This window comes from Vicugna pacos, chromosome 13, assembly GCF_048564905.1.
Source record: "Vicugna pacos chromosome 13, VicPac4, whole genome shotgun sequence".
Classification (NCBI taxonomy): domain Eukaryota; kingdom Metazoa; phylum Chordata; class Mammalia; order Artiodactyla; family Camelidae; genus Vicugna; species Vicugna pacos.
In genome coordinates this window covers 32785828-32799292 of record NC_132999.1, presented here as the reverse complement: position 1 = coordinate 32799292, position 13465 = coordinate 32785828, and the positions used below count along the sequence as shown (strand labels likewise).

Below are 13465 nucleotides of genomic sequence, written 5' to 3'. Positions count from 1 at the left end.
GCATCTCAGCCTCCTCAGCCTTTAGCACGGAGCCCAGCACTTGCTCAGTTCAGAAGTGCTTACTGAGTGAATAAATGATCTGTGAGTATCTGAGATCCCAGAATCACTCCAGGACTGGGCCCAGCCTCTCCAGCTGAGAGATGGTGGGGACTTGGGTGTGGAGCAAAGGCTCCCCTCTGGCTGCCAGTGTCTGAGAGCTCCCCTACTTCAAAGGACTTGTAGATAAGAAGGGCTTTCTGGGCTAAGTGAGATCCGGCCCTCCCTCAGCCTCCCCTCCCCCTCACCCCACACCAAATGTGCACATGAAAATCTAGCTTCCTTATCTGCCTAGGCTCAGATTTGGCACCCTGGGACTTGAAAGGCTGAGAGAGCAACTGACGGTACATGCAGATGTCCTTAAAGACCTCCAGCTGTGGACCATGGGACACTGTTCCTTCTGAGGTGCCAGCCCCAACTTCCACCTGCATGGAGGTGTGAGGACCTGCTTCGATGGGAATGGAAGAGGCTACACTAGAAATCAAAGTTGGGAAGGCAGAGGATCCCACTGAGAGTGGCGGACCTGGCTGGAAGCATCCCAGAAGAGGAAAAGAATGTGAGAAGACAAAGAAACTGGAGGGTTTCATCTTTGAAGGGGGAATTCCCTGAATTATGTGAGTCCTTAACTCACATTTGATGAGTGGAGGATTGGACAGTGGAAGGATGGCTGGCTGAAATGGATGGTGGTCTATTGAAAGATTTATTGGATGCTTCCTGAGACTCTGTGCAATGAATCAGACCCAACCTCTGTCCCCAAGGAGCTCACGGTACACACACGATGACACCAGAGTTGTAATTCAACTTGGAGATGGGCCTTGAAAGATAGAGGGAGTGGGGCTACATGCTGAGGACAAGATTGAGCAGAATTCTCAATAAGGTTCAGAGGGTCACTCCCTTGGGATCTGAGATGCTCAGAACAAGTCATGAACCCCTTTGAGATGAAAATCAAAATGGGAAAATACCTTGGTTGAAATTTATGCCTTCTTAAATTGAATTTCAGTATGGTTAAGATATAGTGGGCATAAAAGTTCATGAAAAAAATTAAAACTTGAGAAACTTGTGTCTCTTAATGTTTGTGGTTTGTGTGTGAATTAAAGTCTAAGGGAACACTATTCTCTCTGCAGCCTTTTATTTAATACAAATGAAGATTATTACACACACTCTTCAGATGAGAACTCTAGGGTTCAGGGAAGTTAAATAACTCGTTCAAGGTCACACAACCACAGTGGCAGAGCTGGGATTTGGTGCCATAAGTCTGACTTGAATGCCAGCTGATCTGTCCGATGTGACTGGATCTTAAGATTTCTTTCAGCAGAAGGACCCTTGGGTACAAGTCCTGGCACTCCAGAGCCCACGGAAACCAGATGGAAAGTCTTAGGTGTAAACAAAACCCTGGAAGCAGGTGAACAGGGTCAGCTCTGCAGTGGAGAACAGTTATTATACAGAGTGAGTGAGGAGCGCATTTGCTTAAGGCGAGGAGGGAGATGGATGAGGAAGGGAGTGCAGACCCATTTATAGGGGGCTTTGAACACCAGACCTGGAGCTTTCAGTATAGAGGTGATACCCTGTAGCTGTTTTTAAGAAATCTTTACAAACCAACAAATGCAAAAGAAGCTTGGTATGGTAGGGGAAACAATAAGATTTGAGTTGCTTGAATTCAATTTCTGATGTTCCTTTGAACAGAATTTATGACAAGGACTTCAGCTATTAGTAACGTTTATTGACTACTTACTTTGCACCAGGCACAGTTCTAAGAATGTTACATAAATTAACTTGAACATCCTCACAACACCCCTAAGAGATAGGTACTGTTGTGAACCCATTTTATATATGAGCAAGTAGAGGCGGACAAATGACATATGCTCTAGGTCCCAGATTTTACATTTATAGCACAGAGAATTGAGCTGAATGAAATAACTCACGTGAACATGGTGCACACACAGTTGGTACGCAAGAAGCATTTGTTGAGTCGTAGTCTGACATGAGTAATGAAGTGATAGGCTAGAGTTTCTGACTCCAAGCTCCTTTGCCACCCCATCCCCCATCCCAAGGGTCTAGCACATAGTAGGTGAGCAGTCAGTGTCTCGCAATCTTTGTGAATTCCAGGGTCTGCCTTGGACTGGCTGCTTCCCTGCACTCCACCTGTAGGAGCGATGACGTGTGTTTTCTTGAGCTGGGAGTACCCCACCCCTGCAGACACTGCTTCCCTGACTCAGGAGTCTGATCTCAAAGGGGGGAATTTGTGGGAAGCCCCAGGGGAGGGGTGTTGGGGATCCCCTGACAAGGCAGTGCCTCCCTTCCTGCCGGCAGCAGCCCTTGGGCAGGGTGGATCCCAACTCTCTGGGTGGTACGTGCAAGACTGTCAGCTTGTCTGAGAGCCAAGGGCAGATGGGGAGCGCGTGTGCCTCCCACTGCCAGGTGTATGTGTGGCAGCCAGTGTTTGTCTTAGTGTGAAAAAAATCAGTCTTCGTGCCCATTGCCTCCCAGAAGTGGGTTATCTGGTCCTTTGGAAACAAAATCACTCAACTTAGGAAACTTGTGCTCAGCAACGTCAGGCTGGAAGTTCTGACTGTGGGGGTCTGACGGTGGGTGTCCTGCCCTGTGCTCTTTGCAGGGATGTCTCGCTCCCTGCCTGGGATTGCTGCGGAACTGGTGACAGGACCCTTAGGACAATACCATCTGGCCTTCCACAGGCCCTGAAAAGAGGAGAGGGGGATATAAAGCTAATACAAAAGGTAAGGCGGGGACAGAGAGAGATAGGAGAGAAAGATGTGGTCAGGCACGGGGAGCAAGCCCACAGGGTTCCCTGCACTCCATCCCTCCCGCAGCACCCAGTGGCATGGTGACCTCTGATGTCACGTACACCTGGGGGCTTGCTACAAGACCCAGGGATTTGCCCCAGTAGAGTCAGTGCAGAGCTGACCAAGAAGAGTCCCCATGGTCCTTGGAGCAGGGAGGTGGGCAGAGGTATTTTTAGAGTGTGCCTGCTGGCTGTGATCACAGTACCTGGAGTCAGCCAGCCAGGCTCTCCGCCCCCTTCCTGAGCCTGCAGAAAGGTGCATTCTAGGGCCACCTTGGCTTTCTCAGGAAAGCCCAGCTCACCCTGGCCTGTCAGACCTGCCAGACTCTCCCCCCAGCCCTCCTTGGAACCTTCCAGCTGGAGTCTGTTTGCACAGCTGGGGTGGGGGTAGAGGAGGGTGGGGAGGAGCTGCCCTCTGGGTCCTGAGGCTCTGGCCAAATATCCTTAGGCCAGCTGGAAGTAGCCCAGAATGATGCGAGGGGCCTGCAGATCCATGAATGGGACACGGAGTCCTGGGCTGTTGCCTTCCAGCTGCCTGAGCTCGAGTGAGTCCGGGGCGGAGAAGCCCTCCTTTCCTCATTTGGAAGATGGAGAGAATACAACACAGAGCAGTCTTCTGGGAGAACTAAACCTGATTAGACATAAGTAACCAGCCTGATGCCTGACACAGTGGGGGCTGAAAATGTTAGTTCCCTCCCGTTTCTTCTCTTTCTATCCCTTTCTCCTGTTTTCTCACTCTGCAGAGCCGTTTATTTATTATTTGATATGTATTCACTGAGTACCATTGGTGGCAGGCATGTGGATGCCATGGGGAGTGAGACGGGCCCTGGCCCTTGAGCAACTTACATCCTCAAGGCAGAGATAGACAGACAAGGGTGATGACACACAGCAAGTGGAAATAGGGCCGGCTTCTCAGAAGAGGTGCTGCCTGGATGGATCCTAAAATGCCCTCAGACTTTGCTGAGTGGTAGACCCCTCTTTCTCTTAGTCCTTTAAGCCCTGCCTTTTCCATGAAGCCCTCCAGGTTTCTTCTCGATCTCCATCCAGTGCTTGGAACAATGCTCTGAGATGGGTAATATTATCATCCAAGTTTATAGATAAGTCACTCAGACTCAGAAAAGTCAGTGAACAATGGCAGGATGTCATCTGAATTCAGCACCATCTGTGTCCAGGATCTGAGCTCTTTCCACAAAGCTAATTTGCCTCTTCCTTAGGCCTTCCTTCTACCCTGGGTTCCCTCCGTCTCTCAGAGAAGTTATCACCCAGGCTTTTAATGATTTGTTGACCAAGCTGTCATCCCCACAGTCTAAAAACCCTTCAGGAGCTGTACTGTATCTGATCCTCTCTGTGGCCAGGGGCCTGGTGTCCGTCTGGCTCAGAGCCACATGAGCACACGTCACTGAGATGGAACCAGGTCAGAAGCACATCACAACTGTCTCCCAAGTTCAGTTGGGCAGAGTCTCTGATTGGAACAGTCACTCTTCTCCCTGGCTTCCACCCCGGCAGCATGACCCCACAGTACTGGCCCGGGCCCCTTCCTCCCTCCTCTCCTCCAGGTCCCAGGTACTCTGGGGCTAACAGAATATGACAGGACGGGATGTGTGGTGGCCACACGTGTCCAGCCAAGCAGGCCAACCCAGGAGACAAGGACATGAGCTCCTGACTCACACTGTAGCATTGATAAAGGCAGGGGCAGGAGACACACCTGACAAGAAGTCACACCTAATAAACCCAGTAAAACTCAGTAAGGCTTTGCTAAGGGGCTTAAGGAATCTAGACCCGGGACAAAGGGCTCTGAGAATCAGCCCCCAGAGCGGGAGGCAGATCTGGCGGATTCCTCAGAAGTGGGTCCCTCTGTTGTGGGCGTCTGAGCGGCTGCTTCTCGTCCCTGTTAGAGCCCAGCTGTGCTTGGCCCATTTGCTTGGGTCCCCACAGGCCCCGAGGCCGAAGGAGCCTGGGAAGGAGCAAACCCGGGGGAGTGACTGACACATTGTTAGGCGAGGCCATCTTTTGGATAGGAATTCGGTTCACGGGCAGATCAGACAACAGCTGAGATCTCAGGGGGAACTGGTCCTGGTGATGGATGCTCTGAGACTCTCCCATCTGCCTCTGCTCTGTCTCCCTTGCCCACCCCCCAACTTCCATCCCACCTTCTCGTGCTCTCCTTGGTCACTGGCCAGGAGTGCTGGGGGTGGGAGAGCCGGCAGATTCATCAGGCAGGGGATGCAGGGAGGCTGGAGCCACCAGTTCATGAATCAGCTCAGCTCTGATGCTCCTGTCAGTGGGAGACGACTCCACGGCATCTGGAATATGTGCCCCAGGGGCTCAGTACATGGAGGGCAGAAGGATGCCACCGGGAACAGAAGGACGCCGCCGGGACCAGACGGACGCCGCCGGGACCAGACGGATGCCACCACTCACTAGCTCTGCGATCTCGGGCAAGCCGCTTGACTTCTCCAAGCCTCAGTGTCCTCCTCCGCAAAATAAGGCTAGTAGAATCTGCCATGCCTAACTCACAGGTTGTTGAGAGGCTCAAATAAGAGGGCACCGTTGTTGCTAAGCACACAGTGGGCTAGTGCTGAATGCAGCTCTGACCCAGGTCTCCTGCCTCCCAGCCTCTTGTTATTCCTCTGTTCTAGCCCCTCTTAGTGACCTAACCTAGGTCTTAGCCTGACCTGGAGGCGGAAGGATAGACTTGTTGACCTGGGGAGTTGAGCCCCTCTGGGTCTGCCTGAGGCAATTCCAGGGTTAAGAGCACATAAGACTTGGGCCTGCTGCTGTGTTTGTTTGGCTGATTAAATGACTGAGCAGTGACTATGGCTGATGAAATTGTACCTCCCCTTAGGAGCTGTAGATTCCGAAGCTGATCCCTAGAGACTCAGCGTGAAGGGTGTATGAGGGTGGAGGAGGTAGGTACCAGCTCCAGCTCGTGAGGAACTTGCAAACTCTTTGGGGAGGTGAGACCGTCATTTAAGAGCTATTAGCTAAAAATATAGGGCAGAGCATCCAAGGTACCACGTCTGGTCTGTTAATAACAGTACCCCCAGGGCCTAATGCACACCATCAGCATTTAATAAACACCTGCCAAATGAGGGAATAAGAACAAATGACACAGACAGTCTTTGTATGTTACCCCAAGCCACTTGGCAATTCCCTGTTCCTGGGAGATTTTGGGAGAACTTGCTCTGAACCCCAGACCGCTCAGCTGTTCCACACTTGCTTGTCAGGCTTCTCTGCTCCTGCTCACGGGGGTGGGGGGGTGACCCCCTCCAGGCCATGTCAGACCATTAGACCACACAAAGCATTTTGTCCTCCTCCTTTTTCCACAGAAATGTAATCCCCCTGGGAATCTTGCCAACCCTTTCCTGAAGATTTGAGGGTATCACAGGGAAGGGACCACAGATTTTGCCAACAACACAAGTTGCCCCATAGTACACCCCACCTTCCAAACTCCAAATCTCCTGACCTGTGGCGCCCTCCCCAGCCTTCTGGGAGATGTGGTCCAGGGCGCACCCCAGCCCCTCCCTGTCCCAATCCATGGCTTTTCTTGCAGGGAGAAGGGCTGTCAATCTGCTTTCTGTAGTCCCAGAAGATTCCAAGGAAATAATATTCTTTTTCTTTCCTTCCATATGTATCTCCCAGGCCCGGTAAATCCCCTGAGTCCCCCGTGAGGCAGGTTTGGACTCAAGGCTGAGAAGCCCTTTCTAAGCTGAGAGCTATCTAGATTGCCTAGAGGAGCTGGGGTCCCTGTCGCAGGAGGTATCCTGGCACAGTGAGGCTGCAGAAGCCCGTCAGGGGCGTGGATGTAAGTCCTCAGGCAGTTCTTCAACTTGGGAGTTGGAAGGGCTGTGACTCCAGCAAGCAGGAGACCTGGGTTTATGGCCCAGCTCTGTTATTGGCTATCAGTGTGGGCTGGCTCCAATCCCCACCTGTTTCTGTGCCTCGGTTTCCCCACTGGCACAAAACGTGGGGAGCAGAGAATGGGGAGGTCAGACTGGGTGCTCACCTCTCGTCCCTGCAGCTCTAAGACATGGCGATTTCCTGGTATCTCAGGAGTGGAAGGTGATTTGTTTTTTCTGCAACAAGATCTAAGTGTCAAATTTGTGGGAAACTGAGAGTGATTGCATCTTCTTATCGCTCTGGCTCCAGGCCCAGCTGTGGCTCTGTCTGGCTGCCACGGATGGGAAGGGGGCACCGCAGACCCTCCTCTGGTCTGGGAAGAAAGTGAAGCTGTCCCTCAGCATCCTGCATGGAGTGGAGACGGGGATGGCAGCAGCACAGAGCACCGCAGACTCTGTACGGGGTTGGGGGATGGAGAGCATCTCTGCCTCTCTGTGCCTCTGGGCTCAGGGAGGAATGTTCTACTCTAGCGATAGGACAGGGTTATGGAGCCCACTCCTGTCTATTGCAACGCAGGCTCCATGGGAAAATATAGGAAAGCACTGCTCTCTGTGACTCTCATTGAGATTGATCCAAATAGTCCCAATTTTTTCCTATCAAAGTTCTCCAAAGATCCTTTTAATTATTAGTAACATTTAAAAAAAAATCAACTACCACATGCCAGGTTCTGTGCTGGGCACGGAGATCTAGCAGTGACTAAGAAACAAATGGCCTTTGGCTCTGGCCCCGCAGTGCACCCACCACCCGCCCCTGCCAGCTTCTGGGACCACAGCTAACCTGGAGCACACCTTCATTGCAGGAAGGCAAGCAGCTTGGCCAGGTGGGGCGAGATCATCAAGTGTTTTAAGCAGAAGGGATTTCATTCAGGCCTCTGAGGAACACCTAAAACAGCACATTGACCTAACAGCACACCATCCACTCTTCCTGAGGCTGGAGAAATACATGAACTCAGGGCTGGTTGTGGCCATGGTCCAGAGGGGCTGACTGTGGTAAAGACAGAATGAATGATGCTCGGGGAGACCCAATCCAGTGGAATCTAAGTCGGGCACAATGGGAGGGGACTTCTGCATTCAAGCTGGCAGAAACATCTTTCATAGCAGTGATTCAGTGAAAAGTGCTGAAAAAGAAATCAGCCTAATGTTTAGGCTTGAAGAATTGGTGGCTACAAGTCTCATGCTTTTGACTGTATCTATGAATAACAGGGAAACAAAGAAGCCGTCTCCTGCTTGCTGTGTCCCTGGGCTCGGCTCTTCATTCCATGGACTTGGGAGCAACAGGATTAGTCTTTCTTTCCTAAAACATTTGCCAGTAAAGACTTTGGGAACTGGGGAAAAGAAAAGAAAAGAGGAAGGGAAGGAGGGAGGAAGGGCAGGTTTCTGTGTTACTTGGGGAGAAAGAGACAAGCATTTTGGTACAGGGCAGTACATTCTCTGACAGGAGCCCACAGAGGGCTATGGGAGCATGGTGGGACGGAGGTGGTTGGTACCCAGATGTGATAGGGCCAGACAAAAATTGTGAAGTCTAAGCAGAAATTTGTTAGACCAAGGGAGTGTAGGGAGGAAACTGGAGTGTTCCAGGAAGAAGGAGCAATGCCTGCAAAAGCCTATCATAGGGAGAGCAAGGTTCATTCTGAGACCTGTAGTGGCTGTTTTCCTGCATGTGAGTGACTGATAAAGACAAGGAGCAGGAGTTGGGGAGGGGAGCATAGGGCATGTGACAGAATGGAGGAACTTTCTGTTTGTTCGTTTTTGTTTTTAAGCAAGGTTTAATTCAACTGCACGGCATCCAGAAGAAAGAAATGTACCAAAGAATCCAACCTGAGGCCAGATTATACATTGTAGAAGGGGGAAGGAAAAAGTCAATACTAATCAGGAGAGGGAGCAATGTAATTAGAAACAACTCCAAAAGAAATCACACAATAAATAATTTTTTAAGAAAAGAACCCTTCTAAATACAAACAAAGAGGGATGCATGCATACACACACACACACACACACACACACACACACACACACACACAGTCTTTGCACATGTCACTCTGGTCTTTTATGCAGTGGCGACTATGGCTCCCATGCTGGTCGCCCTGGGGAAGGACAAAGGGTAGACATGAGAGAAGAAGGCTTGGAGATTTAAGACAGTCCAAGAGGGAACCCACTAAGTTGTTAGAAACAAGGGTAGAAAAGAAGGAAACAGGAATTATCAAGGAAGATTTTAATTGCTTCAAAGAGAGAGAAAGGAAGAAAGCACAGAAATCCAACACAGGTAAAGGTACAATGAATGTGGAGTTAAACTGAGAGAGAGGGGCCAGGATCAGGCAGGGTCTGGAGCCTTGAACGTGGAGGAGGCTGAACATTACCCTGGAGACAGTGGGAGCCAGTGAGGGGTTTTAGCTGTAGTGATGTGGTTGTATTTGTAATTAGAGATGTCAGTGATGCTATGTGGAAGATGGACTGGAGGGAAGCGAGCCTGGAGATAAAGTTGGGAGACTGGTTCAGTGAACCAGATGCGGGTGATGATGAATAGGCTGTGGTAGTAAAAATGGGAATGGAGATAAATGAAAGGATTTGTGAGACTTTGAGGAGGTGGCCTCATCAGGACCGACGTTCCCATGAACCCTGAATTCTGAATTATTTTGTTTTCCAAATCCAAGGCATCTTTTAAACAATTCAGTTATTACATTCAGTAACACAGTAATAATAAAGAAACTAATATGGAATTATATGTGCTTCATTCACATAGCTTTGGAAATGGGTCTTATCTACCCACCACCCATCATGACATAATAGGAAATCAGAACTTTAGGCCATCGGGAGCTAAATGACTTTGTTTCACTTTGTCAATGTAATCATAGCCTAAAGCAAAGAAACCTGACATTTTAGTTACCTAAGTTGTCGTTGGTCACCAAGACCTGGTCTTTCTTGTCTCTGGCGTCACCCTGCAAATGGATGTCCACACTACAGTCGGAAAGATCTTTCTAAAATGAAAATTGGATCTTCCCTTAAAATTCCGTTGTAGTGCCAGGGTTCCCCTCTCCTCTCAGCACTCTCCCTCAGTGGGTCTCATCCACCTTCAAGGATACTGGGTATATGCTATTTATTCTCAAATACATCTCATGGTCAGAACACTATCCTGATCTTCAGACTCCAAATCCTACTCGACAACCCCAAGTCGATCTTCCATCAGACTCCCATCTCTCGGTGTTGTCAATGCTTTCACCAGCCATGTGGCAGTCATCCCTGGTCACCATCTTCCCTCTCTCTTTCCCTCACACTCTAATCACATCTGCTTCTTTCCAACTCTGGTGCCCATGCTCCCACCCCCAAATCTAGACCCCTGTGCTCTCTTGCTGGGATCTCTTCAGAACCTTCTATCTAGAATCCTTGCTTCCATCTTGCTTTTCTCTAAGCCATTCTTTATAGCAGCCAAGAGAATCTTTTAAAATACAGTGATTCATGTCGTCCTCCACTCTTCTGCGTAAAATCAGGCAGCCCTTCCCACTTCTCTTAAAATATCATCCACATCTGACGAGACGCAGTATGATCTGGCTGTGGTGGATCTGTAGGGTGTCAAGTCAGCGAGGCTGGAACTACGTTTCCCAGAATTCTCTTCACCGCATATCCCAGGTGTGCAAACGGCACAAGAGAGGATTTGCGGGAGATGTGGAGGGAGGAACGGCAGTTGTATTCTGTTACACTCGAAGAGCCGCTCAGGGTCCCAGGCAGTGCCTGGTGCCGACACGCAGGTGGCCTGGGGCCACGCCAGCCTGCCGGTCCTCCGTCTCCTGCCACGCGGCCCCCGGCGCAGGGGTGTGTTCAGCGCCACGACGAGGGGCCCCACGTCTCCTGCCCGCCGCCACCCGCGTAACTCCAGGAGGAGCTTCGGAGGCCGCGAGACCTTCAGGATTCCCTTCTCATTTCTTTTCTCTTCGACTCTCTGCCCTGGTGACTTCAGACCCCAGCACGAGACACAAAGGCAACAGGCTCAGATAGACCGGGAAACCACCGGTCACAGCCGCACAAGGTCAGATCCCTGTAACGAGTCCCTCATTCTTCCTCCTAGCAGTTCTGTTTCTGTGACTGAACCCTGACCGATGCCCTGTCTCTCCAGCTGCACCTTGTGCTACTCTCCTTCGAGCTCACCCTCCTTGGACACGTGGTGCATCTTCCCACTTCCGAGCCTTTGGGTGCACTGTCTCTTCTTCCTGGATGCTCTGCTCCACACTGTCTCTGCCTGGCCAATTCCTGTTCTTCCTGCAGATCTTGGGCCTGTTATGTTTTCTCATGGCACTAAACACTTCTTTTTTTAATAGCCTTGAACAGATGTGTGGGGTTTTGTGGGTGCATGCACACATGGTGTGAGCGTTTCTGTTAAGTCTATCTCCCCAGCAGACCCTGACCTTCATGAAGGCAGGGGCACACCTGATTAGTTCCCGTCATGTAGCCCTGCCTCGCAGGGTGGGTGCTTCATGGTAGTTCTTTCCTGCTGACTTATTTAATTATCGAATGAAACAAAGAATGGGCAGACAAAGGGGAAAAAGAAAAGAAGAAGGAAAAAAATAAGGATGGAAGAAACAGAGAAAGAGAAAAAAGAAGGAAGGAATGAAGGAGGGAAGAGAAAAAGGTCTTTCTTGTGCAGTTTTCAGCTAAGTTACCACTTCTCCTGGAGGCTGTGTTAGAGGCCCCCCTGGGTTTCCTGTTCCCATATCTCTTCTCACACTGGGTCTTGAGTGTCTTCTGCCTTCTCCTTTCCCACATAAGACTGGATGCTCTCAGGGGGAGACTGGGTGGAAGGAGCTCAGTGAACTGGTGGCGAAGGGACTGGACTCCCGGGGAGTCCAAGGCTCTCGGCCTGGCAGTCCATGTCATTTATCATAAACCCCCGCTCACCCCTGTCCTCAGCTCTTCCTGTACCCAAACTCTTCCCTGTGACCTGAACAGCCACTCCCCCCTCTGGCCTCCAGGTCTTTGCAGCCCCAGTTCCTTCTGCCTGGGCTCGCTTTCCTGTCTCCATCTGGCAACGTCCAGATACCCTTCCAGCCAGTCTTTCAGAGCAGGCTCCACTGGGCTGGTGAAGGCTCACTCAGGCTGCGAGGCTGACTGATTTTTTCCAAGGGCTTTCTTCCTCCCAAATGATTCAAAGGTTTGCCAGAAATAACAAAAGTCACTAGACCCCCAAAACACCAAAACCAAAGGGAGGGCTGAAGTCAATACTGTATATTGTTTCTTGGGTTGTTGTGGGGAACACAAGTCCCTCCACGGCCAATGTCTCTCAGCTCTGCCTCCTCGGGGGTCCTACAGCACACCCCGCCCTCCACCCCCTCCAGCTCAGTGCCTCTCCGCTTGCACAGGCCCTGGCCTTCACTTGGGATCAGTAGTAGGGCGGCCTGTGGTCCAGAGTCCCAGTCCTTGTGCTTCATTCATTCATTCACATTTATTCCTTTCCGGCTGGGCACTAGGCGTACAAGATTAACAATCTCTGCCTTGGTGAGAAGTGTGTAAACAATCACAGCCTCGTATGACAGAGGGGCTCACAGAGGGCCGAACAAGAGGGAACGAGGGGGACAAGGGAGCCTTTTCAGAGAAAGTGACATCCAAGCCGGCACCTGAAGGGTTATAGGATTTGGCCAGGCAAAGTGGCAGGTGTTCCAGGCAGAGAGAACAGCAAGCCAGGTCTGCAAGCGGAAGTGACGGCGGAGAGGTTGACTGGGACCACATCATAAAGGGACTTAGGGGGTCACAGTAACAAACTTGAACTTTTCACAGGGGGCAATGGAGAGCCACCTATAAGTCCTTCTCTACCCAACTGTGAAACAGAACTAACCGCCCTTACTTTATTCCGCTGTGGAAAGCTGCCTTCTGTGCCTCCTCTGCTGTTATCTCACTGTGTGGCCTGGGGCCTCTCCTCCCCTCCCCGCATCCCAACCTTCATCTAGAACATGAGGCCCTGCCAGCTCTGAGGTGCTACTATTCAGGGAGATTCTCTTTAATTAGTTAGCTAATCAATTAAAGAACATTTTCTGAGCACAAATTTTAAGCCAGGCATCTTTTAAGAAGCTGGGGATCCCATCTTCCTGTCCTGCAGGAGCTCCCATTTGGCTGGGGAGGCAGATGCGTGAATCTGTACCCACAGCTCCAAGCAGAATAAGCTCAGTGCTGTGGGAGCAGAGTGGAGCAAGTGATTCATCCTCCTTCAGGGACCTGGGGGCGGCTTCGGAGAGGAGAGGAGGCAGCAGATGATCTGGGCCTTGACGGATGCACTGGGGAACCAAGATAGGGTCTGCTTTGTTCAGGGAGAATGAGTCACCTGGGGGGGCCCGGAGGCAGGAAATGAGGCCTGGAGACAGGTAGCCACCAGGCCCCCAGAGGCCTTGAATTCTCTGCCCTCTGCAGGGTGTGGGGAGCCCCGAGGAGAGGATGAGCTCCTCCACTCTTCCTTTGGGACATTGGAGCTGATTTTGCTTTAGTGACTGGAGTCAAATTCATGTGGTGCAAACAGAAAAGGAGAGGTCATTTTAGAACCCCAGCTATTGGCCAGGCTGTGAGCCAGATGATTGAAATATATGATCTTCCCTGTTTTAACCCTGAAGATAATTCCCTAAGATAGAAATGCTCATTCAGCGTTCATGGGAGCAAACTGAGGCTCAGAGCAGGAAGCACCGTGGCTGAGGTCCCACAGTTGGAAGGTGGTGCAGCCAGGACCACACCCACCTCCCTTGGGCCTGACCCCAGA

The 13465-nt window shown here is 50.9% G+C and overlaps 1 long non-coding RNA gene across 1 annotated transcript in view; it reads left to right on the top strand.

The window, feature by feature from the left end:
* The window catches only part of LOC107033204 (uncharacterized), a 33675-nt gene extending 32921 nt beyond the window's left edge, over positions 1-754 (top strand). The window contains exon 2 of the long non-coding RNA XR_012079127.1: positions 332-754. This is a non-coding gene — a long non-coding RNA (uncharacterized lncRNA). The remainder of the gene's footprint in view (positions 1-331) is intronic.
* The last annotated feature ends 12711 nt before the right edge of the window (positions 755-13465 follow it).